Source organism: Nannospalax galili, unplaced genomic scaffold (genome assembly GCF_000622305.1).
Source record: "Nannospalax galili isolate Female #2095 unplaced genomic scaffold, S.galili_v1.0 scaffold439, whole genome shotgun sequence".
Lineage (NCBI taxonomy): Eukaryota > Metazoa > Chordata > Mammalia > Rodentia > Spalacidae > Nannospalax > Nannospalax galili.
This window is the reverse complement of record NW_008344194.1, coordinates 1,177,093-1,202,716: the sequence shown is the minus strand read 5'-3', so window position 1 is coordinate 1,202,716 and position 25,624 is coordinate 1,177,093. Positions and strand designations below refer to the sequence as shown.

Sequence of the window (25,624 nt, the reverse complement as noted above, 5' to 3'; positions counted from 1 at the left end):
GCAGAGGCAGGTGGATCTCCATGAGTTCAAGGCCAGCCTGGTCTACATAGTGAGTTCCAGGACATCTGGGGCTACAGGGAGACCCTGTCTCAAAAAGACCCAAAAATAATAACAATAATAACTTTGTGATTTACAAAGACAGGTGACACTCTTTAACCATTTATAGATCAGGAAATTGATGCTCACTGGAGACTATGATTCACAGTGAATCATAGACTTCAATTCAAATATCATTGACCCAATCAAATCTACTACTTAAAAACAGGGAGCATCCTGTTTGGTAAATGTATTAATGTAGTCAATATGATCAACTTTTAAACTAGAGATTAAAAAAATTTCAATTATTTAACTGAATTCAAAGAAAGAAGAAAGTGCTAACAAGACAAAGGAAAAGGGGCAATAATAGGTATTGTGTTAACACTGTATTTCAAAAAACAGAACATCAAATAGATTGAAAAAATGAGTGCGTACATTCATCTATGAACATATATTTAAATATTTGCAAAGTCTTATGTGTTAAATTGCAAATTTATTGATATTGCTATCTTTACAAGCTAGAGAAGAGTTCAGATACTAATCATGAATAAATGAGATTCCTAGCTTGTTTATAAAGGAAAAGAATATGGCAATGTAAGAACTGAGATAATTTTTTTGTAAGGAAATAGAATTCCCACAGAGCACATGGATTAAAAGCTAGAGATAGAATTCTGGGAAGCAGAGAGCTAGCATAAGATAGATATTCCATATTAAAGAGTAAGGCAGGTGGAGGCAGCAAAAAGAGTCAGTTTAAAGAACTCGAAGTATCAACTCATTTGGAAGAAAAATTACGACAAGTAATATTTCATTGACTTTTCTGGGTCCTATTGTTCTTGTTTATGAAACAAATGTTTAATCACAACCCTGAGGTGCCAAAATTAGTTCTTTAAGTTGAGAGACTTAATCAAATTAATTAAAGAAAAATCACCCCAGTTGCAATCTCAAGTAAATGAATGACCAAAGACCTACCTTCACTTTTTTTTGTTTGTTTGTTTTTTTGTAACTGGCTCTTTTCAAGTGTCATTCTAGTAAGTTTGGATCAATTATTAATTGTAGTTCAAGTTAAATAGAGTTATGCCATTTAATTTTGAGCTCTTCAGGTACAATTCTATTAGTTGCACTATGAATCTAGGATAAAATAAAATTTACTCACAAATGTTGACCAGGAATGGAAAACCTTTCACCACGGGTTTTGATCCTCCATGTCATACATGAGTAAATCAGGTCAACACAGATTATTAAATTGTCTAAGTTGACAGTAAGAAAATGAAGGCTTGGTGTATAATATTATAGTATGAGCTTCACTACTCTAGTTTTTCTTGAAAAGCTTTTCTAGTATATCATGAAGTTCTGTGGTAGATTACACAATGTCTGGAAGTAGATGTTTAGAAGTTTTTAGGCTGTGCATAAAGGTCTCTGTTATTTGACTATTCCTAGGAAGATATGAGGAAATTTCTACCTCTACAGGAGTACTAGAAACTAAAAAGCAGGTGAATCACCAGAAGACTCGCTCCAGTACAGATGGATATTTACAGACCCTGCATTACTGGAGTTCTTTCACAGAACTTACAGGTGGCTCAGTCAATGGGAGAGTCTTTTCCGCCCAGCAGTTTTTAGCTCCTTAAAGAACATTGGAAAGCTTTTGAGCCTTGTAAATTTTGTTTACCTCTGAGTTTTGCATTTGCTTACTTTCTGAATCTTATGAGCTTTCAGAAGGCAATGTTTCAATTTAGAGAAAATCTGGATGCAACACTGGCCAGTCACAACCTCCACTTCCATCCTGTGCACTTGCTGAAGGTGATCATTTAATTCATAAAGTCATGAATGTCTGTTTTAAAGAAAATATCAATATAAATCAGATGTCAAACTGTGTTTGTACTTCTGTCTCTTCAGAGACAGAAATAACAACTTAATATTGATAGATTTTAATTTAGAGGCTTTTTGTGCCTTTGCCCATATAAGTTTTTATTTTGCATCTTTTGTTTCTGCACAAAGAATGGAACCATTGGTAATTTGTTTAATTTACCAAGCAACAAAGTTATTTTTTATATGATTAATATTATAAGATATTTGAACTCTACATAGTATTATAAGATATTTAAACTCTACAGAGAGGAATATTAAAGAGTTTTAGGACAAAATTATTTTAATCCATGCCACCCTTTTGTGAATAGTGTCTTTTTAAATTAATTGATATTTTAAAATATACTGCAAAGAACATTCTCACACACAATAAACATAATTTAGGATCAATTATTTAAAGAAAATAGTAAACTACAGTGCTTAAAAAATTTTAAACCATTTTCAGAATCAAAATGAGAAATGTCATGTTTTACTGAAGGACCTTTAACTGAAAGCTGTTAACGCCTATCCAAAAGAATGGAATCTACCTCTATGTAAAGCCACATCATTATCTCCTTTCTAAGAGTTAATCCAGTTGGACCAGACAATCATCTGGACAAAGAACTACCTCTTAGGTAGGTGAAATGCCCTTAAACTATGCTAAAAAGATAAAGGGAATAGTTAGCCATGTAAGAGATAATTTGCATTTTCTTCAAAGAATTCCTGCCTCCTAGTGCAGTTCCTACAAGCTGCCTTGACATCATGAGGATCTGTTGGGTCTCCCCACCTTTCTGACAAGAAGGCAAACCATTTCCTTTTCCTTCCTTTTGGTCTCTTTCTTTAGGGTGCTGAACAGAACCTAAGTATACCTTTTGTGGTATTTTATGGCTTTCTTTCTTGGTGACTGAGCTATTTGGAAAATATCTGCATAAGAGTTTGCCAAACACAGAGGGGGTATGTGGCCTTGTGTCAGAGACAAAAGTCCTAAGAGCCTGAGAATCATACTCATAAACACAGCCTGATTTAAAATAGAAGTATTGTTGGGAACAGTTTAAAGAATAGAATTTAAGATTATTTTTCTTTTTTGAAAGGTTGACTTTTGGAGGCTGTATATATCAACTGTTATAAACATAGCTACATGATAGTCAGTCACTCATGGTGATTTTGTACATACCTGAATATAGTTAACATCCTGCATATACAATCTAGCAATCAATGGTATTTATATATATGGCATTCTCAAAGAATATTAAAATTCAAATAAAATAATTACTAGTAAATAACTATAAAATATTAACTAAGTGATTCTGAAGAGGACAACCTAATATCTGCCACAGTCCAACACTTGGGATCTATCATATATTCCAATTCTCTATTTTGATAGGACAAAAACTCCATAAGCATCACTTTGCTGTCCCAACTCATGGGTACTATTGGCAGGTAAAACTGAGATTTGCTCATTCTTAAACTAGGATTATTTACACTATATTAAGTACTTTCCTCAATTTTTGGTCAATATGGCATAGGCATGTAGTGTTCATTCTTTAGGTTTACCACTAAATGACATATCGGGAAGAAATGGATCAATTAGCTGTTCATTGCATCATCTTACAATATGGTGTGTGGTCTCTTTTTGAGCTTTTGGAAAATTAGGTGATACTATGAATGTAAAATACTTTTACGCAATTTTGCCATTAGTTAAGATGTTTCTTATATGATACCAACCCACCCTTTGGATAATATAGACATATTGAAAGCTAGAAAGTGAAAATTATTCTTATAATTCTAAACTAAAATGAAGATTTTTAAATATTTTATTTTATTTAGTTTCTGAACCAAAGATCATGCAAAAAATACTCAGTTTGATTTTCTTCTTCCTACCCATATCCTATTCATATTTGTGACATAAAACTAAGATAACCAAATATTTCTGCAATGAAGTTGTTATAATAATAGATGAATGTCTGAATGAAAACCCTTATTGAGTTTACATAATCATGATATTCTCAAGGAATTATGTGTGAAATCATTATAAAATTTATCAAACATGGAGTAGAACTTTTATAATTTATCAGTCTTAATGACCTCTCCAACATATCAGTATATTGTTTAAACATATTCAGTTACATAAGTTTAAATTTAAAATGCAGCCTAAGCACTTCAACATCTTTTAAAACCCAGTGGCATTTGGATCTAGTTTTCTATCTAATACTCTTCTGGTGTGTTTTCTCCTCACCTACTGTTAGGCTCAACTCTATTGGCTTTCTCCTCTTCTTCAAGTCTGCTTAGTTCTTCTAGGCATGTGGGTCCCTGAAATAGTATATTTGGGAACAGAATCCTCTTAGGAAGGGATCTCCATGGCTGTCAGGTCAATGTCTTCTCTTTAGAGGAACTTTCCCTTACAGCTATGTCTAAAATGACCACCATAGAGCAGATGGCAGTGGATTTCAATCTCTAGGACAGTTTCTATTGTCTACTGTTTCTCTTCTTGTTTCTTTATTCATCTGCTTCTTTGTTTTGTTGGTTTCCCTTCCCCTATAAAATCACCTTCATGTGAGCAAGGGCTGTGACTTTTTTATTCACAGCTGCTCTTTCACAAATAGTTGTCAGGGAGAATACATTTTCAATGTTATTATGTGAAAGAAATCTTTTATTCCAGGTTGTGACAGTGAGAAATCTGAGGCACCCAATCTATTTCTATCTCACATGAGATATGAAAGCATAAACTTTCCAAAACAAAACCCAAATTTCAGATTTCACATATGACTCAGTCAGTGTGTCATGACCTATAGGGCCGTCAGCTGTACTTAAATAAATGAGTCAGAATATTTCTCATTTGGGGATACATAATAATTGTGTCTTCACATTTGTATTAATAACAATCAACAAGTTCTGAAGAACTGTTTGAACAGTTCAATGAAAATGTACTGAAAATTCTAAAACTATTGGTTACCAGCAAGCTGCAGGTTAGGTTAGTCTGTTTGACTATGTCTATTGGCTTCAATTCAATCTCCATATTGTAAAGACCAAACAAAATAAGAATTTGTAATGAGGACAAATTATGAATCCATCTGTGAATAAAATACACAGGTAAATCAATTATATTGTAAAAATAAACTCTCTGAAATGCTAGATAAATTATCCAAAACCAAATGCACTTTTACAGACTGAGGGAAAAATAAAGTCAAACTTCTAAATACATAGGAATCATTGAGTTCCAGGTGAGCTAATGTTGAAGATCTATAAATGAACAAATAGAGTTGTAGACTTGAACTCGTTTCCAGATTGGACAGTTCAGATCATGTAGGGCCTTGTCATGGTTTAGAAACATAATGGAGACTAGGAATTCAACTCAGCGTTATCTACCTCTAATGCAAAAATCTTACACTTTACAGGAGAAAGCTCAGGATAGATTCACTAAGTCAATTCTGCCCTCAGATATTCAGACAATTCCCACAATAAAAGGAAATCCATCACAAGCTCCTGGTGTGTATGAAATCAATTCTCAAGAGTCAGAAGGCATCGTTAGTACCCACATTGGTGAAAAGCAGCATGGCTCTTAAAATGTCAGCTGCATGGAAGGCATATCATTAATAGACTTCACTCACGGTACTTAGATCTTTAAATACAGATCCAATGAATCTGCAATTGCCTCACATTAACCAAGGACACTCTTAAAACTGTTGCTCATTGACAGCCCACAACTGCCCTTTTGTGATCATGGGAACTCTGTCTTTTGATTCTCTTTGGGGAGCTGTGGATTATCCCCACTGAGAAGTGAAACAGCTTTGGATTTTGCAAAGGCATGATATTCAAAAATGTCAAACATGAATTTTATTTTAGCGTCCTTTTTTTTGAAAGGGTCCCTGAGATCACAGTCTACTTATATATATTTCTGGATAGGTTATAGAGGTAAAATGCTGACTTAGGCGAACAAATGGAGGAAACAGTCCCCGAAACATAAATTAAATAAATAGCTTTCATTTAATTAACTAAATATAAAACTCAGGTCAAAACAATAATTTTATCTAATATAAAAATTAGAGTCAGGGAAAATTGATTCTGAAAATGCAAATCATGGGAACACCTAAATAGATTTTTAGATCATATGAAGTTTATAGTTTATTCTTACTAACACAGAGTAATAATAACTGTTGCATTAAATCCTTTCAAATTCTAAACTGCTTTTAAAATTTGGACATCTGATAAGAAAGTAGAACTTGATGTGTGAGGGGAATAACACATAGTTAAAAATATGCCTTATAGTCTTTAAACTGCAAATTTTGTTACCAAATAAATTAATTATATAGTTATATGGTACTTATTTTAAAATAGAACTAATAGATTCTTTTTTATTTGATCAGTAAAAATATTTGTTACATCCTGGTTAAAGTACTTCAGATCACGAATCCAATGATAAAAGAAATAAAAACAAGTAGCCTAAGCAAGTGTATGATTCATGTGAGGCTAGCCAGGAAAGAGCGGATAGTCAAGAATATTGAAAAGTATTTGCAAAGTCTGTTGAAAATAAAAAGTGACAAATAGTTTTATTACAAAAAGTTCTACAAGGCCACGTGGAGTAAGATGTTTCTTTCATCCTATTGACTTGAGTCCGTACAAGAGACAGATGCACAGAAAGCCACAAAACTGAAGGGAAGACTGTCATGCTAAGACAAAGCAGAGACTGGACTTGACAGTCAAACTAAAAACAGCTGGAACTGCTAGAAATGGGACTGGGAGGCAGGTTCCTAACTAAAAGGATTTAGAGTTAGGTGACCCCCATAACACCTTGAATTCAAATTTCTATTCATGAAAACTATAAGGAATGAAATTCTGTTGATTCTAACCACCTATTTATATGACATTATTAAGGCAGCTTCTGTAATTTGGATAAAGAATACTGTCCAAATGTTCTGTGCTGGCATCTTGTTTCCCAGCCTGGAGTGCCTTTGGGAGGTGGTAGAATGTATATGAAGTTAGGCCTATTGGGAGAGAGTTGGGAAAGTGAAGTGGTAACCTTGAATAGATTGTTGGGAGCCTGGTGTGTGTGTGTGTGTGTGTGTGTGTGTGTGTGTGTGTGTGTGTGTGTGCGTGTGTGTCTCTCATTTTGCTTCCTAGATGTCATAAGAGCTTTGCCTTACCCTGAGTTCCCAACATGGTGTTCTAACTTGACACAGGCCCCCAAACAATGGAACCAACTGGCATGGGCTAAAATTTCAAAAACTGGGAACCGAAAATAAACTTTCCCTCCTTTTAAGTTGTTTATCTAATATATATTACACTTGAAGGAATATAATACACAGTAGCAATGAATACAGTTCTCGCATACAGGGTGGTCTGAGGACTGATGAGAAATGCAGGGGAATCTACTACAAGGTGGGAGTTTAGCTGGCACTGTCAGTTCTCACAAAAATATTGGATAAAGGAAGCCTTGAAGCCTCTTTTAATAAAACACTCAAGACATTAAGAGAGAGAAAAATGAAATCTATGCAAATAATAAAGTGACATCTGGTTTCTCAAAAAGACAAGTTTGATTTAGTAACTTTTCCACAGAAAGTACATTCAAACACTTCAAAGTTGACATTTGGAATGTCAGCACATCCTTGGTTCCTTGCCTTAGTTACTCATCAATCTTACTTTACTCTGGTTTTCTCTTTCCAATGAGGTGTGAAAGCTGTTTTATTTTTATATTTCAACATTCTAGGGGGAAGATATTCGTAATGTATTATTTGTTAATTCTCAAAATGCCACAAGCCGTACCATATTCCCAAGAATCATGACTGAGTGATTATTTACATGACACATTTGTACCAAGTTTATTAAACCATGTTAGCAGACAGAAAAGTAATTGAGGTGAGTTCTAGCAAAGAAATAGTCTTCAAATTGCATTAATCCTTCCCAGGCTAGGGTAGCTCCTTTATGTTCAATGTTGCTGGTTTTCTGCATGCGTGGAACTAGAGAAACAAGATATGCGGAACCAGAGAATCATGATCTATGTTATACTAATCTCTGGACACAGTTGGACACAGTGTTGCAAGATTCAGTGCCTCAGAAGCAAAACATTTTTTCCTCCAAATCTCTACTGACTTTATAACACATCTTGACATTCAGGTGTCTTTTTGCTCAACCAGTCCACCTAGATTCCCATCAACAGATAAGATAGGACAATCCAAAAGACAACAAGGATAAGGGTGTCTCTCTTGCGGAAGCCCAGAAGCTACATCTATCCTTGCTAAATGTGCTTTGACCCAAGGCCTTGAGAGCCGAAGTGACGTATTTTATGGATCTGTTAAGGCCCCATAAGGAGGCACAAGATGGACAATAAAATAAAATTGAATGGATGACAGAAATTAAGAAGAGTAACCAGAAAGAAGATGGAAGGAGACTGGTAGGAAAGAGGGGTGAAGTAGGTAAGGGAAGAAGGGAACGTGCTCTTCTCACAGAGCACGAATTTGTCTCTCTTCAAACCATTCAGCATTTCTCTATTACACTTAAACACAGAAGCATCCAGAGTAAACAAATTGCAATAAAATATCATGAGGCAGAATTGTTTTACACTGCAGAAATGTGTCAAATGCAGTTTATAATATGTAGTCAAACCTCAGAGAAGCCCAGTAAGCAGCAACCTCAACGTCCACTGATTCTTTCTGCTCTTTGCTATTATTTATAACTGTTTTTTTTGATGTTTTTAGATGTGCACACCCCAGAATGGAGGCATCAAAGATATTGCCCTAAATAAAAATGTGAATTAAGTAAGAGTCATACAGGATCCTCTATGTAATTTGTTTAACTCCTAGAAATATGTGCATATCTAGATTTAGGATTTTTTAAAGTTGGTTAACTTCATTAAGCCCTCCAATTTTTTTTTCCATTTAAGACAAAGGCTTAATCAAAACAACATTTAGAAAGCTGAATATTGGCAGTTACACTGCATCATCTCTTAGTTTATAGACTACAGAGCCATGTTTAACACTGTTGAGTTTAAAACCAAGATCTACCTGCTATGACAATCTCAGCTAACAGATTCATTGCCTGCTTAGGACCTCAGTTCAGTGTTCAATAGAGAGACAAACAGAAGTGCCACACACAGGTTAAAGCAGGAAATACAAACTATTTTTATGTACATTTTAAACTTAGGAAATGGAAAACATATCCTCAACTCTAAAATGTGTGTCTTTCCAAAGTACTTTTACCCTATTTCCTGGGTATTCATAATTTAGATTCCTTATTCAAGTAATTTCAGAGGCATACAGAGTATCACACAAAATGTAACCTTCAAAATAAGAAAAAAAAATTACAGTAATTACCAGTACATGCTCAAGTTTCAAGGGAAGCTGCAATGCTTGCAATGGAGTTTGCTGCTTTTCAGATAGATTCCCCTTTCATAATACTCCAATGTCTATAGAACTTCATTTTTCTTTAATATTATCATTGAATTTTTGTGCATTCATACAATGGCTCTTAATCAAATTTATACCTCCCCCATCTGTGCCCACCACCTTATCTCCCTCCACCTGACCTCATGCATTCTGCATATATGTTAAGTTCCATCTGGTCAAGCATTTGTATCCAGATGTCCTTCAGTGAAAGTTCATTCACTGGAGTCTAGTCAGCCTGCCTAGAGTCTTTAAAGAAGATCTACTCTCCCCCACCCAGGAGTAATCATTTGCCAACAGTTACCAGGCTGAGGCCCAGGCCTCCACCCATTTCCCTTGTTCCTCATTGGACTCTTGTCTTAATGAGTTGGCATAGGTCCTATGCAAAATGCCATCATTGCCACAAGTTCACATGAGCAGGCTTCCAATGGCTTGAACGCCTCTGCTTCCCCATGTTCATGGACCAAACTTAGCTCTTAAAATCTTTCCAACCCCTTTTCAACTTTGGTCCCTGAGCCATGGTTATGTGAGGTTTACTATAGGAGTCCTATTCTGGAATACAGATTTTGAAGTCTCTTATTCTCTTAAACTTAGCCAGTGGTGGCCTTCTGTGTGTATCACACTATATTGTATAAGGAAGTTTCACTGGTGAGAGTTGAGGGATGCACTAGTATTCTGTCCAACTTCTTAATGGTGACACAGTGAGCTATTCCCTCACCAAAGAGAAAAAGTGAAGTTACAGAAAGTGTAGAGACCAGAATGATCCAGGACAATCTCACATTGCAGTTTCATGAATAATGTGGCCTTAAGAAAACTTCAAACTTTCTGAAGCTTTGGTTTTCTAACCTTTACATAATGAGAAAAAAGCTACCTTTACCATCAAGCATATAGCTAGTAGATTCTTAGTAAATGATCACTAGGAAAAATCAAGAGCAATGACACAGTGTGTTTAATAATTGTAGTTATTGGAATTATATATCTTCATCACATCATAGAAAAACTGGCCGCAGTAATAGCCTAGACTCAGAGGTCTTCACAGATGAAAGGAGGTGGTGCTTTCCAGTGTCTGGTGTAAATTTTGTTCCTCAGTTGGTACGTTATTCAAAGACATTTTAAGTCATATTCTCCCTCCTTCACCCTATGGAACACACCCCATGTATTGTCCCACAACATAGACTGATCTCACATACTTCTGTTTTGAAGAGCATCCTTTTGATACTGTCCTCTTTCCTTTGTCCAGAGCCAAGTGGTAACTCAGAAAGGAACTAGGTTCTAGCTCTCCTGATAAAGTTTCACCATTAGACATTTGGTCTTTATATACCACTGGAGACTCAAGATAAAGATACATATTGTTAGGTCCCTTCACCTGATCCACAGCACAGTGTAAATGCTAATTATGGAAACTTTCCTATGACCCATAAGGGGTGATAGCAATCCATTTTTTGCTTATTATTTTAAATTAAATTTACTATGTTGCTTTTTGTGGCTCTGATATTGTTCTAACAACAAGGACAGCTACCAAAAGTAACAATGTCTGGAATATTTGAAATGTTTCCCACTTTTTCCCTAGTGCAACCAGTAATTAAATTATATAGATTAGATAATTGTATATTATAAAAGATATGCAATAATATATTAGATATGATATACACACTAATAACTGCCATATGTTTCCTTATGGCCTCACCAGGACTTCTAATTACTCTGAGGCTAGATTGTTTGGTTTCGCATCTTCCTCAGAAGAGCTAAAGCTACACAAAGGAGTGGACCTTCTGGGCCTCCTCTGCCTACAAACCACAAACATGGCAAGGTCATGATAGCTGCAGTTAAGGGGTCTTCATGCTATGTGAGGGCAAAAGAAGGACTCTGTATGGTCTTCACTACATTTTTTGCTCTCAGTTGAATATCTAAGTGCTACAGGACAGTAAAAGATAGAAAACTGAAGCTAAGACTGGTGGGTGAATTCTCTTCTTTTGTACTGGTCCCAAATGTTTTTAGCATTGGCTTGGAATAAAAATAAATAGTCTGAAACACGGAGTTTTGTTCCTATCACTCTATACATAACGAAATATGATTATTTCTAAATAAATTACATGAATTAGTAAGGGCTGAAGGAATTTCATTGGTTTATGCATTATCTAATTTTTAACAGCTATGTTCTCTACCATAATTCATTTATCCACATGTTTACTTGTATATTAAGCACCTGCTAATATTCAATCACTGATCTTGGGATACAGCCGTGAACAGGAAAACTTGGGAGCCTATGAAGCCTGTCTTCTACCTATGCAGCTAGAATTAGCTTAGCGAACACTTACTTAGCCCATCAACACTTCCAACTTCCAAGAAAGCAGTGTGAATCTTTCTGACCCAACTTCAGTAGCCTTATTTCCCACTACATACAGAAGGAAAATGGTCTCTAGGTTAAGTACCCACATTACCAACTTGACCCTACCTCAGTTGAAGAAATTTTTTCCATCTTATCACATCAGCTTAATCATTCTTGACTTGTAAAGCAACAATTCCCAGTTTCTAGGTATTAGAATGCAAACATCTTACTAAACTGCTGATTGTGTCTCCCACACAAAGCTAAATTCTACCTCTTTTCCATTCATGTTGGATATTTAGAAATCTAACTCATTCAAATATCCTTTCTGGTAACATAAGCAAAAAGGTTGGTGGTTCCTGGGAGTCATCCTTTTTCCTCTCATTTTCTGATTGTCCCTCACTTGGTTTTATAGCAAGCAACCAGCTCTAAAAGAATCCTTAGTCAAGTTTGCTTTCAAGGAGGATAATAACCAGATGAGTCTCTATGGCTCCTACATGGCACTTTATAACCAATTGCTTTTTGCTACGGTGTCACAGAATCCCAGTTAAGACGACTTCAGATGATGAGTGTTCATCACATGGTAATGATAGGCTGTCTATTGCTCATTAGTAGAGATTTCCACACAGTTCAACCAACATTAGAATCAGTAGATGCATACATAAGTAGTCCTCATTAAAACTTGCAAATATAAAAAGTGTGAAATTTTAGCTCTGGAATTTGAAGTAAATAAGATTTCTAAATGGGACTGATGACCATCTTCCTGAGAAGTTCCATGCAAGAATAATTTTCTCATTACACCACAAATGTTTTACGTCCTGGTTTCATGAATGAGGACACTGGGAATGTGTGGATTGATGGAGCTCCACACTATGAGCTCTGTGATGTATCCCTCATCTTTTGACTACATCTCTACAGTACTTTTTATTAAATGGAATTTTATGTCTTTTTCTTGTTTGAGCCTTCTTCCCAAATTTTTCTTTTATTATTATTCTATCATTTACAATTATTTTGGCTTAGCATGTGAGTTATATTTGCCCATGAATTAACCTAATCATTTAAATTTACTTCCAAGTTGCACCTGACTTTGCTTAATGAAGTGCAACCAGGAAATACCATATTTTCCTGTGTTTGCCTGAGGCAGCAAATGTAACTTACCATTACTATTAACTTTGGGATCCCTAGCTATGAATTAACTTGTATGTTGTTTTGCTAATGTAAATTAAAGTCATAAGAGCTTTAATTATAATGAATATATATTTCCATATGATAAATGAAGTGCTAACATAAAATATTAATATGTATCTTTAAACTAATGTAATGTATTTAAGTGTATGATGATTACATGTATACTAAACTAATTGAATATGATATAAAAAGAATAAGGGAAACAAAACATTCTGTTGTGGGAAAACAGAGGCCCTTTTCCTCACTAGAATTTTTCTAATTTAATAAAGTAAACGTTAAGTAACCTTTTTAAATCAAGAATTATAAATAAATGTCTAGAATCACAAAAACAATTTACTGATCCCAAACAGGCTTAGGTTTGAGAATTTTCTCCTTTTGTAAGTATGTACTTAGATTTTCCAAACAAAAGCATATTTCTCAATTACATTTTAATGAAACACTCAACTGTGGTCCTCTTGGACCAATCCCCACACGTATTTGTATTGTGGCGTACAATAACTGGCATTGCACAACAGGCTTCCAGACAGATTTATTTCATTCCCACACAGAGTGGCCCAAGCTGTGCTATCCCTGCCTGTGGCTCCCCTGTTAGTTTACCACTGCTGTGCTGCTAGCAAGTTGCCAAGAGAAGGTTCTAAACATATTTGAGTAGTTTTCAGGCTTTCATTTTTAGCGAGTCATCACCCTCTTAACAGCAGATGATGCCCCCTAGTTCGAATCAATGTGAGTGGCTCTGGTTACAATGGGCTGGATTAATGATGAAAAATGTGTCGTCGGCTTAGGGGTCCTTGGACATTTATCACCCAATGGGTCTGCCAATTGGTGGGCTGCCCCTGGCTCATCAGTACAGTACTTTCCCAGCCTTAAAGAGATAGTGTTCTTTTCAGATTAATTTAATGAGGCCTGGAAGGTGGGGAAGAGAGACAAGGAAGAGAGCTAAGCTGACAAATTTAGGTTCAATTTCAGCACTTCTATAACAAGTGTGTTTCTTTCTGTAATATAATTCTTCAAGGCAAGCATGTGTAATTACTCTAAACTCTATATGAAGTCTGAGATTGCTTATATTCTAAAAATGTACTTATAAGAAAAATGCTTACATTTGTATGAATATAACTATTTCAGATTTAAAATGTTTGTTACAAACTACAATATTTCTAGAAAATTCAAATGTCTGTTTTTTAAACTGAAATATATTCCCTAAAATTACTTAATGTTCTTACTTCACTTTCCTTGATTTCATTTGCATATCATTGTCACTTTGGAGTTCATTGTTTGTTTTTTGTTCCCTTGAACTGCGTATTGGAAAATTGAAAACCAAACAACAATAACATCAACAAAAGCGTGGAAAAGCTTAAATGACTTACCCCCTATAGAAATATAAGATTTCACTGTACAAGCTTATGTGTATTCCATGTTCATCAGCACTATCTATTTCTGCCCTCCTTCTCCTATGATTCTGCACCTCATCCACATATATGGACATGTAGAAATTCAAAGACGAAATGGTCTTGTTTTGTAAGTCTAGTATAATGCAATTCCACAATGCTAGTTGACAAATATGAAAGGAGATTGTATGCTTCATCTGGAGAGTGTGCAGTGCATTGGAATTTAACGAAGATGAAGATAAAAAACTTTTTAATAAGGCAGCTAGGAATTGAAATTAAGATGTTGACAGATTTCAGTGTAATTTAAAGGATGGAAAGTCCTAACAATGATTCCTGTATTCTAAGGTTCATTCTATCAAGGGCTATCCGAAATTCATTTTTGTAAGAATTTAATGAAGGGCTGGAGAGATGGCTCAGCAGTTAAGAACACTGACTGTTCTTTCAGAAGACCTGGGTTCCAATCCCAGCACTCACATGGCAGCCAACAACTGTCCGTAACTCCAGTATCAGGGGATCCGACAGCCTCTTCTGTCCTCCGTGGCCATTGCACGACAACGGTGCACTCACTTACATACAGGCATAACACTCATACACACAAAAGAAAAATAATAAATAAAATATTTTTTTAAAAAGAAATTAATGAAAGCCTTCCTGACAAATGGAATGTGGTAAGTCAAGCCCTGCATTGCAGTTTTTCCTTTATGCACTGTTCAATGTCTTCTTCCTCATTACTCAATAACACACTTTTACTTTTCCTATTTTGGCCTGACCAAAAAAAAAAAAAAAATCCTTCAAGCATACCATAGACTATAAAAATTAAAATTATAATTAGTGTTGATTTCTAAAATGTGAAGATTTTTCTTTGCAGGTTAGTTTTCAAAACTGCAAATGTGATTTGTGCAATGAACTTTGGCTTGACAGTTAATGACTTCTCTGTAAACACTTGTTGGGTTGAATAGATGTACGTATTTTCTGCAGTCACTGGACTACATTTTAAATGTTAATGTATTGCATCCAATTAGAATATTTTAGATATGAAGGAATGTGGAACTGGAGTAAACCGAAAATAAGAGTGAGAAATTAAGCCAAATCCTGACACAGAGTTCCTAACAGTAACTAACGACCACTGTAAGTTTGGCAGCAGATCCAGGGACACAGGAACACTGAACACAACAGTGAATGGAACTACATCAAGAGCAGAGTTATGTCGAGCACCCCCCTGGGAATTTAGAGATAAACTGTATATTAACCATTTGGACTAAACTGATGTCAATGTTATAACCATGTGTAACTATAAGAAACAGCTATAACATTCAGGATAGATCATTTTAGGTTATGAAAAATTAAAATCAAATCAATATTCTTCATTCATTTGGATTTGTCCTAAGCCATCATTGTGTATAACATCTTACTTTACTTAGTTTATTATTTGTTTTAGATTTTCAAAGCTATTTGATGATAACAACATATAAAACTAACCTCATACCTGAAAACTGTTATTTCCACATTAAAAAAGCAAATTCTCACACATTAGTTGACTGTACAAGTAATCATAAATTCAAGCAAGAGTGGGGAAATACTTTATTTTATTCATTTTTATGTTTACATATTTTAATAATTTTAAGAAATATGCAAGGTTTGTAAGAGCCAAAACAAAAGATTCTTCAAATGGCTCCCTGTGTTGAAAATCCCAAGATGGGGTGACGATAGAACTGAATTTGACCCTGCTGATTTGGTCATAAACTGTCCTCGCCTTCAGTTACTCCAAGGTCATGGTCTAATTAGCAAAATGAAGGATATCTGTCAATATTGTTATTTCACTAAAAGAAGTAAGTGGGAGAATCCCAAGTTCCACATGTTAATTCTTTTCTCCACTGATAAGTTCAGTGAGTCTTCATCTAAGGACAATGGCTCCCCTTGGATTTTCTTGCAGAACTGGGGTGGGGGGCCCTCTCTGCTCAGGACTTGATTTCTTCACAGAAACCAAGAAATAACTAAAACTTCCATCATATTTTTCTTCCCTGAGGACAATTTTTTCTAACGACTTCTAGTCTTGATTATCCTTCCAAAACTGAAACCCCAAACTATATTCAAAGACTCTCAATCTTTTAATGTTGGAAAGGTACACACAGACCAGGTATTCTAAGAACACATTGTAGAAATTTCAATATTTTTAATGTTTTTTACATGTCAAAATTGGAAATGTATCTTTCAGTAAAATAAGCAAAAATAAAGTTAATGAGAAACTGAGTTTATAACCTCATGTTTTCAATCTACATGACCAATAGAGAATTATGTTTTAATTGATCAGCGAAGAAATTTAGCCAGCAGTTCAACTGAGCCTCCAGGTTACAAGAAAGGCTAAATTTCTAATGATGACTGATCCTGAATAGCTGTACTTAATTTAAAGTTATATTTACTACCCTCAAAATTTCCCCCAAGTAATATATACAGAAACTATGACAAAGTTGAGAAATTTGTGGTGACAGGATCATAGCCTGCTTGATGGATGCATTACATTTTAAATACTTAGAAAAATATACATTTCTTTTTTTAAAGGATTTGTTCAATATATGAAAACATTCATAAAACGAAATATTATTTAAAAAACTCAAATGATCTCAGTGGATGAACTTGTGCAGTGGGACATCTGGGTGTAAATGCTTGACTGGATAGGACTTAACAGATACGACAGTGCATGAACTATTGAGGGGTATGGCTATGGAGGTAGAGCATGGGGGGGTGTCTAAATTTGATTAATATGAATTATATGAAATGCACAAAAAATGAATAAAATTCAAAAATCTCATATGATAGTAATTACACTGAAGATATAATCACATTAAAACTTTATTTTGAAACTTTATTTAAGATAATGAAATAAAACAGCACACCCAAAAGACACATCTTTTTGCTAATCATCAAAAATACGATACTCAACCTTGTTAAATAATGTTAAATGCTTTACTCTTTCAACGAATAGTTTATTGCTCTGTGAAGACATTAAAGTGCATTCTCTCAACTGCTTCTCAAATGGAATCTCATTCATTTTATGACCAAGTTGTGTACAATCTAAAATCATCTTACATTTAAGGAAAAACTGTTATTTATAGTGTTTATCGTTCTTGTCAGTATAGTTTTACAAGTCTCTAACATGTCAATGTGAAAAATTTATAGATATGCAATAAAGCTTCATTGTAAGGATTTTCAAATAAACTAAGATGCATTTTGTGTTTGTCTAAAAGGCTGGGTAATGAAGCCCTGGGGACTTGTTTCTATAGTGTTTTCCCAGCAGGAGAACCAATATTGGTCAGTTCCCTGTCCACAAAGGCCTTTCTAACTAAATGGAACAGCATTGGCTTTGTTCTTTAAGTCTAATTAACAACCAAATCATAAATTTTAGTCTTGGAGCAATTAGATTAAGCTTTCAGCTGTATTTGTACTTTTTGAAAATTCCTACTGTCCTGAGTTTTATTGGGTAAAAAGGAAAATGAGTGAAGTGGTAAACACTGAAAGCAAGATGGAGTACAAGTTTAATGCATTAGTCTCTTCTCCCTAGAGAACCTGGTTCCTATCTGTCTTAGGTCACAATTTTAAAGAGTTGAATGATCTGGCTAAATCCCTCTGGAGTATTTAGACCTATGACTGCATCCCTCAACAATTAAGAATCTCTGCTCAGTTTATGGCTCTCAGCTGGTCCAGCCAGTGGCACAAAAGGTCAAAGTGCAAGGTGCTGAGGCTAACCTATTCTTTAGTAAATTTAGTTGAACTACTAGGGCATTTCAGGATTAAGTAAAATAATGTACTCAAAGCAAAATGCTTGTCACACAATTAAGTCATTAACACATGTATCTTGTTTCAAAGTACTTCTTAAAAAATGAAACAAATATCCTGTGTCTATTTAACATTTGAAAGGGAATGTTTTCAATTTGCTGTATTTCTTTCTTTGGAATTTGACTTTTGTTTACATTTGAAATATTTTGAGGGGCCTCTATAAAATAATACCTTTCTCTGATGCCTTTCATTTTTTTAATGTGTGTGTGGGGGCACATGGAGGCCAAACATCCCCCATTCTCTTTCCTCAGAAGCTATCCACCTTGTTCTTTGAGGCTGTATCTTTCATTAGGACTTAGAGCTCTTGAGTTATCTAGACTGGCTGGCCATAGTGCCCAAGGGGTTCTGTTTTTCCAGTGTTGGAATTGTAAGAGTGAACTATCAAATCCAGCTTTTCTACCAGAGTTCTGGTGATCAAACTCAGTTCCTCGTGGTTGGAAGGGAAGTATTTTGCCAAATAAGCTCCCTCCCAACCCCAATGTTTGTCTTTCAAAAGATCATACTTATGGTGTTTGGTGGCTAAGTTCCTTATCTAAAAGAGTACCTCAGCATTTTGAGCTCTTCCATTTCCTCTTCCTCCTCCCTTTTCTCCTCCATTTTTCTTATTAGTTTTGAGCTTGAACTCAGGCCCTCATTAATGTTTTGCAAGTACTCTAAGCTACAACCCAGCACAACAATTCTAGAAATTATATACAGAACACTGACTTGTTACCATTGATACCATTTAAGAAGTTTGATGGATTCATCAGTGTAGGGATGTTGTATATAGATCTAACATTCTTCACAGTCTTTGAGTCTAATTATTGGGCAGAAAAAGAAAAAAGAAGGAAGGAAAGACAAATGTCTCCTTTTCAAAATCTAGTAGAGAGCTGAAGAAAAAGAAATTTACCATGTTCTTTTGAAAAGGGCTTAGAGCAAGATAAAAGCCCAAAGTACGTTCAGCCAAAATACTGTTTTGCTTACTGGGCTTTTCCTGACAAGACCTTGTTTGTGTTTCACAGGTTACAATGCAACATTTCACTGTTTTCTGTAAGAGGAAGTTAAATAGGTTTTGTCTGTAAAGAAACTGGAGTTCATTTTTTATCTGATAAATCCTGAGGAATGCCTAGGGGAGGCATTCAGTCAGGGTTTGTTTATGTAGCTCTCAGAGACAAAATCTCTTATTTTGAGATACATCTGGCACAGCAGTTAAGAGTAGAGGTCAAAATTCCTGCTTGCTCTTTGATACACAGTGCCACTCTGAAGTTGTGAATGACCACAAAACAAGAGCATATTTTAACACAACTAGAATTTTCCAATAAGTACAAAACTGTTCCCATTAACTTATAATCTGGTCTTTCATGAATGTTTGACACGTGATAAATGTTTAATGTAGATAAGTATCTGCTCAGAACAAATTTCATGCATCCTTCAGAAGGAGGTCAAATTTTCCACAAGACAAACATGTCCTGACTAGAGAAGCAGAGATATATACTTGCAAAGTCAACTCTGAATTCTGCTGAATTGCTCTCCTTCACAGAGACACACAGTGTGACCATCAGAAACAATAGGCACAAAATGCTAACTAACATTAGTAACCAAACTTGATTTTTAGTATCATAAGGCCGAAAAAGAAACATTGTTTTTATATTATCTCTATATTTTAGTTAAGATAGGGTGGGGCTGTAACTCAGTAGTATAGCATTTTTCTATTATGCATAATACCCTGGGATCCATCCCCAGTATCCAACAGAGCAAGCAAGTCAGAGCAAGATCTATAGAAAGAGAGAGGGAGGAGAGAGAGAGAGAGAAAGACAGACAGAGACAGAGAGACAGAGACAGAGACAAAGACAGAGGAGGGAATATATCTGCTAAGCTATTACTAATGTGCGTGCATGTTGATACACTTCTGTTTTCTGTTCTGAAGTACGGGATTAATCATATCATTCTGGGTTTGTTAGGAGCACTTAGTAGAGTCCTGGCTCACGGAGTTTATTTAATAAATATCAACAATATTTAAATAGATAAATCACAGATATAACTGTTCTATCTAAATTTTTAATATTTTCCATTAAATTAATATAAACTGTACCTATTCATATTCTCATTCATTTGTCTAATAAAAATTCACAGGAAAATTAATATTCTATTTTAAGGACTACTCATGGGAAACGCAATATTGATAACAAAGTCAGTACTCAAAAAAAGTAGATTGGTCAGGCACTGTTTTGACATGCTCAAGGTTTGCTATTTCTTTACATCCTGGTGATTGAGTGCTCGTAAGTGATGCATTTCTCATACCCTGATAAAGAGGGCACAGAAATCTTCTTTAAAAAACAGTTATCATGACATATGAGGTAAATATCATCTATCATCTTTCCATGGTCACTTCTCAGAGGTTTGTTACAATCTTCTTTCAGTGTTTTTATGTCTGCAACCTTGTGACTTCCTCTGTACCTGCATTATATGCAAGAGTTTAACTCTAGCATAACCAGGTACCATTGTTCAAAATATACTGAAATTATGGCAATAAGTGATTTATAAAACTTGTCACACACAAAAGAAATTTTGAGAAATTCTATTAGGAGACCAAATGAATTAGAGAATCTAAATAGTATTCTAATTCAGCTACAATAATCCAAGTTATTTAACAGAAAGAATAAAAGAATTTGGTTAAATGTATATACAGGGAATCAACTTGGAAAATACAGCCCCTAAGCATATACAGATATATTTTATAGGAAAAAAATGGAGTCTATATTTAAAATGAGAACATGAGAAGTCCCTTGCTTAAAAAGATGCACACACATTTACACAAACACTCTGGCTTCATGTTTTAATTTTTTTCTCTTATACTAGCAAAGAATGCTATCACTTGACACCAAACATCGTTTAAAATATATACAACAAGAATTCATATTTCCTAGTCTATTTGGTTCTAAGACTAAAGCCATAGTAATCAACTATTTTTATGACAAACTTGGGTATCCTGAGAGTTAGTATTCTGTTTGTATTTTTGATGAATCTAAAATGTGACTAGGAGGTACTATGTGCTATGAAGGTACATAGTGAAAATCTTCTCTCAACAATGTAATATTAAGCTTGCTACCAGTTTGTATCAGGATGGCATTGTACATTTTGGTTTGGATTACACTCTATACTTTGAATGGAACTTTTTCTGCCTCAATACAATCAAGCATAAGTGTGGAGAAGCCATGAAAATGCTAATTATCTTCAGAAACCAGGGAAGCAATGCAGCCCCATGCTCGAAGCCGCCCCTTCACCTTGCTTTCTAGGGCACTGATGAGGAGCAGGTGTCAGAATTTTTTCCATAATCCTAACAGGTCATTTTGCATATAAAATAGATCTAGACTTCCACAATCTCTGGGGAGAAGGAAGCTGTGTTTTGACAAATATTAGTGCCTCTCTTTTTATATTATTTAATTCTTTAGTTGGAAAAATATCATAGATGTTAATTTTGCCATATATTTGTAAGATTATTCACTTGGTTTCAGAATAAATCATGAGTAAGTTAAGGCCAACTCTCTACTTCTTCTCTCTCTCTCTCTCTCTCTCTCTCTCTCTCTCTCTCTCTCTCTCCCTGTCTCTCCCCCCTTTTATTTTTTTGTACAGGTTAATGCTAATGACCAATCTACTTAATGTCAAATTGAGCTGATATGGAAGCAAAAAATAAATCCTAGAGTTTCTTATGTTTAATATTATATGAATTATGATGTTATTTATTTACCCATTTGAAAATATTATTGAATATATTATGGTAAAAATAAAGTCTAGCAATAGCTATTTTTAGCATACATTTGATGTAACTGTATATTTGTGATCAGATGAGAGAATCTTCTAAAGGCCAGTGCACTTCATGCTTATTTCCAAGCTGAAGTCACTCTGCTACTTCAACAGTTTATCATGAAATAAAATACAAACATATAAAAATATAACTTTCTTTTCATTGGAAATTCATTCTAAACATTATACGCTTAATTTCAGTCTCTAATACGTAAGTTTTGGATCTTTAAAATCACAAAACTGCCTTTTCTGCAAATTTTTTAAAGAAAGGCTCCAAGTACAAAATGAATACAAACTGAATGTCTAGGATCATTCAAAACCCACAGTAACTCTAACATGCAGCATTATTCATGAGATAGCGAGAATGAGGAGCCACAGAATCCACAGTGCATTGGAGTAAAGAATAAAGTCTACCGAGTCATCAGGTTCATCTGCCTGTCAAAACAAGATGAAAACAACTGTAAAGAGAATGAGCGTCACTCATGTGGGGACTTTTTACCAATTATGTTCAAACTGAGTTTTCTCATTTCAAGTATGTTTATTTTTAGGCTTTATTCAGAGCTTTTGGGCGCAATTTGGCTGTTGGATGCATAAACCTTTTGGACACCAACCAGAACTTTCCAATCCCTAACACTGGTGACACACAAACTTTATACATATTACATCTTAAACTGGGAAAAAAGTATTGTTTATACTTTGCTGACTGGCTTAAGTTATATATGTAATTTACATTAAAATTAGCTTCTTGATATAGAGTAACAAATTTATGAGACTGATACAGAACCTACTATGCTACAAGGCTTTCCCTCCTTACCTGTTAGAATTGAAATGAATGCCCTATAGGTTCTGCTCTTTGTAACACACACAGTGGTCCCTCTGGACTTCAACCCTTGATATCTTTCCTCATTCCACTTCATGTTGAACTTCCCACAGCATTACAGAGTGTTTTCTAACTTTCTTCATCTCTCACACTGACAAATGGCGGCACCCTTTCTATTTCTCTACTTCCATATTTCCTTCTCTGATTCCCTTTCTTCTCCTATGAGACTATTCATGACATAAAACCCTGTTCTTCAGCATCATCTGTGCCTCTGTACAATCTCTCCATCAGCCATCTCCCTTTAACTACCACTGAAAGCAAATAATGCTTCTACTTTATCTACACCTGAATCAAGGATGCCTGTTATAGATATCTGGCAGAAGATCTCCCACTCGGCACATAGTCTTAGGACAAACTTACTCTTTCCTTCAGGCTTTCTGGTGAGATGGTTCTAGCTCTCATCTCATCCCATCTCCATGCCTTGAAGCCATATTTGACAGAAGTATCTACGGAAACTAATCCGTGGACACACATTCTGTGTGGGACTTTGCAATATCTGGATTCAAATATCGCTTCTACTCATACTCTCTATTTCTATAACTACTTAGCTATTTCAGGCTGTGAGTACACTTGTTTTACCAACAGGTTCTATCAGCTATGAAGTTTCACACATTCTGCTAGAATCTATGGATGTAAAAAAGCATTATATCTCTTATTCTTGTTTGTACAATTATAGATACAAAAATATTCTCTCAAAGATTCTTTCCTTGTTTGTGGCCTATACAAAAGAATCAAAATTCTTCACCGGAAAGTTTACATGTGTTTCTAGTTCCTATAAAATAATTTTAAGCTACTAAGCAGGAATGCCTAATGTATAGCAAACTTATTTTCATGCGTTCTTCAAATCTAGATAAATGGAAGAGAAATATTTTCTCACTTGGTTTTCATTCCCCTTGAAATGTCCTCTCCCTCCTAATCACAGGATCCTTAAACAAAGCCCACCCCCTTTCTCGGAAGGCTACAATTACTCATTTTCCATGAATCACATTTTCTACCCCGAAAAGATCCTTTGAACTCTTAACATTCTAACTGCTTCCCTTCTATACAAGATCTTTTCCTACTTTATCACCAGTCCTTATCTTCACATAGCATTTCCTTTTTAGAATGTAAGATCTAGGGCTGGAGAGATGGCGCAGAGGTTAAGAGCACTTGCTGCTATTGTAGACTTGAGTTCCCAGCACCCACTTTGGGCAGCTCCCAAGCACCTATAACTCCAACTCCAGGGGATCCAACACTCTCTTCTGGCCCTCCGCTAGCACCCTCATACATGTATGCATATACAAACAGAGATACATATACATAAGTAAAAATAAAATCAATCTTAAAAAAAACTAGAATTTAAGATCACTCTTGGAAAACTCTACTTCAAATTAATCTCTTATAGCCTACAATTACTTGTGCATAGATACTTCAATTTCCCCACCATTAAATTACCTCTTGTTTAAAATTTCTGATGTAGAGATCCAATATTTTTTAAATCTCAGATTTTAAAAATGAAGCTGATGCAAGATTTATAAGGAAAAAACACAGGCACTTTATAATTAGTGAACGCCAACTCTGGAGATTTGGGGTGTGTTGTCCAGCAGTAAAGAACTCTCCAGAGCCTTCATTCATCACATTCATCTTACAAACACAATCATCATTCAGTGAACACATCTATAAATATTTTTATCCTAGCAGTACAGTAGGTGCTTACTGGGATCTAATGATGTCCATGGCCAGAGGGAATAGATACTAAACATCAGTTGAAACATACTGTGAAATGCATGGTGATGAGAGAGCAGAAAATCTGCTCCTGTGTGCAAATATTACTAACAGTACAAAGGGTGCAGAAACAGCAGCAGAGGATAGCAAAGGGGGCCTCTATGAACTGGGCATCTCATTGGAAAATGACAAAAGAAAGTCAATCAATTCAAGAGTGGTTTACCAGATTATTATTCTGTGAAGAGTGATCTTCACCGGGTTCAAGAGTTGAATAGAAGGTTCTAGTTGACAAGGAATTCTACACAATTGAACTGATAAAATACATGGATAATAATCTTCTTTCCCAATGTATTAGTATTCTGAAAGTGTTGTAACAAAATACATCATTCTGGGTGGCTTACAGAACAGAAATTTATTGTCTCACATTTTAAGAACAGGTACAGACAGGGTTGTTCTGTTCAGAGATCACTCCTGTGATAACCCTCTCTATGTGTCCTTATGTTGTTCCTTACTGTGTGTGTGTGTGTGTGTGTGTGTGTGTGTCCCAATCTCTTCTTCTATGAGTTTAATGTCCACCTGATGACTTCATTCTGTGGTAACCACTACAATGGTATAAATACAATATTCACTCAGCAGAAAATGAACATTACAATGTAACTCTTCTGTGTCCAGGCTAGGTATATATATGGTCCAAGATAGTCTCTTATGATGCTAGGGAATAGCAGGTAATAGTAGCTATGTCAGGTCACCCATGCAATTATGAGAAGACATGGCTGAAACTCTATAGTTCTGTGTTGTCAGCATTTGAATATACAAGTGTTCAGTTAATCACGTGAGCTAACCAACTCTTTCTTATAAAACAAGCTTTGTATTAGATGACTTTGTTTTTATGAGGCTACTGCAAATGGTCTGCATACATTTCACATAGGTTAAACTGAGCTATAGTTTTCAGTATATTACATAAATTAAGGTTATTCTTCCAAGTTATTTTCAATTTATGCTGGGTGTTATTGATTGGACATGATATGTCACCATCACAGGCTTGCACGCTGAATGCTTGTTGCCCCACAGGTGATGCTAATGGACACTTCAGTAAGTAGGACAACTGGAGTTACTAGGTATGTGTCCCTGAGGTTTATATCTTGTTCCTGGCTCCTTCCCTACTCTCTTTGTTTCTTGTCCATGATGGGGTGAATATTGTCATTTTCCAAATCCGTCCACATGCTTCTGTTGTTGGCTTCTGCCTAAGTATACCCCAGGCCCTAACAGC

At 35.2% G+C, this 25,624-nt stretch overlaps 1 protein-coding gene across 17 annotated transcripts in view; it reads right to left on the bottom strand.

Annotated features, from left to right (window-relative positions):
- Nucleotides 1–25,624, bottom strand: part of Robo2 (roundabout guidance receptor 2) — a 1,342,812-nt gene that overhangs the window by 423,848 nt on the left and 893,340 nt on the right. The window lies entirely within an intron of this gene.